Source organism: Penaeus chinensis, chromosome 38 (genome assembly GCF_019202785.1).
Source record: "Penaeus chinensis breed Huanghai No. 1 chromosome 38, ASM1920278v2, whole genome shotgun sequence".
Lineage (NCBI taxonomy): Eukaryota > Metazoa > Arthropoda > Malacostraca > Decapoda > Penaeidae > Penaeus > Penaeus chinensis.
Window position 1 is genome coordinate 21237039 of NC_061856.1, and position 2500 is coordinate 21239538.

General features: G+C 29.6%; 1 protein-coding gene across 1 annotated transcript in view; it reads right to left on the reverse strand.

The window, feature by feature from the left end:
- Positions 1 to 2500, reverse strand: part of LOC125046146 (cysteine sulfinic acid decarboxylase-like) — a 14435-nt gene that overhangs the window by 11470 nt on the left and 465 nt on the right. The gene's annotated exons all lie outside the window — the stretch shown is intronic.

A 2500-nucleotide genomic window follows, 5' to 3' on the forward strand; every position in this document is an offset into this window, starting at 1 on the left:
ATAATCATATAATCACACTCACACACGCAATCTCACACACACATCCTTTATTTCTTTTTCACACACACACACACACACACACACACACACACACACACACACACTCAAATATATATATCCCAATGCCGACGGGCATGACGTGAACGTACGTGCACCGCCCACTGTGAGTACTTGTTTGATTGTTTATACACATAGATGGCTACACTTGTACTAAATCACCAATGAGCCGGTTACGAGTACTGCCTGTTTCGCCCGTTTACCCTTTTCTTTTATTTACGAAAATATTTTTGTTATTTTTGTTTCTAATGTTTATAACATTATAGTATTTATAATGTATATAATAAAAATAACACCTTCGATATTCATAGCACTAGTAAAACATACGTTTTACCCGCCAATTCAAATCACGTATGGTCACAAGGTCTACTAATTGACTCCTTTGTGGCTAAGCACTAGCAGAGCCATCAATGTGCAGAGACATTTCACAAACATATAGAAAATGAGCACAGCATTTTCCCCATTTTTTATTCATTTCCCCAGCGGCATTGGGATATATATATAATTATATAAAAATACATATATATATAATCATATATATTTATATGTGCATACACACGTATGTACATATAAATACATACATGCTTACATACATACATGCATACATACATATATATAAGATATATACACACATATATATATATATATAAGATATATACACACATATATAAGATATATATACACACACGCTTACATACATACATGCATACATACATATATATAAGATATATACACATATATATATATATATATATATATATATATATATAAGATATATACACACATATATAAGATATATATACACACACACACACACACACACATATATATATATATATATAAGATATACACACACACACATATATATATATATAAATAAATACATACACACATATGTATATATAAATATATATATATAAACACACACACACACTCACACCCACACCCATATCCACACACACACACACACACATACACTTTTTCATACAAAAGTGCGCATATATATATACATAATTAAACAATGATAATCATAATAATGATAACAGTAACAATAATAATAAAAACTGATAATACTGACGATGATTCCCTTGAAAGATAAAAATGAAATGACCTTGGGAAGCGATAAACCCCATATCAGAGATAACGGGAAGAAGTCAAAGAACATGGGAAGTACAGAGGGGGGTCAATTATAAATGTGTTCTTATATAAGCATATCGCAGTGGTAACAAAGGTCTGCCTAAAGGTATTGTGCTTTTATTCGTTCGGTAAGTGTTTTTTTTTCTTCTTCTTTTTCTCTTTTTGTATATTTTTCTTTTCGTCTCTCTCTCTCGTCTCCTGTTTTGTCTCACTTTCCTTTTCTCTACGGTACATTTCAAGATATTATCAATAGACTGTTTAGATGAGTAATGTGTCGCCTTGTCGATATAATAATACTAAGCTCACTCTATGTAGAGTGATTTTCCCTTATTTAATATTTAAAAAATCCCATTTATGCATCGTTAAATCAATCGTGTCTCGTTCTTCAACTTCCTCGTGTCGCAGCCTACTTTTCAGGCTTTCTCTTTCATATCTCTCTAGGTTTTCCATCTCACTCTCTTCCTCTTATAGTGCCCTTGTCTCATAATTCTCATGTTCTTTCTTTTTATGTTTCTCTTTCTACACCTTTCATCACATTTCTCTCTCTCTGAATCTCTCTGCTTGCCTACCTCTGTTTATCTCAATAATTATATATTTCCTCTCATATACATATATATAAATATAAATATATATATATATATATATATACTTATATGTGTATGTATGTATGTATGTATATATATATATATAACATACACATATAAAAATATATATAATATAAACATATATGTGTGTTTACATGTATATACATTCATACATATCTATACATAGACATATACATACTCACACACACACATAAACATATATGACACACACACACTCATGCACACAGAGACACACACGCACATATATACATATATATATGAATATATATATATGTATATATATATAAATGCATATATGTACATACATATATGAACACACACATATGCATGTATATATATATGCATAATATATACATACATATATAAATATGTATATATGCATATATACATATATATATGAATATATATATAAACATATATATACATGTATATATATATATATACATTTATATATATATATATACACAAACACACACACACATATATATATACAAACACACACACACATATATATATGTATATATGTCGGTGTGTGTGTGTATGTACACACACACACACACACACACACACACTCACACACACACATATATACATATATACACACACACATGCCCACACACACATCTCTCACTCTCTCTCACTCTTTTACTGCTTACCCATCCCAGTCAATTTCTGGATCTAACCAGAAATCTACTTTTATA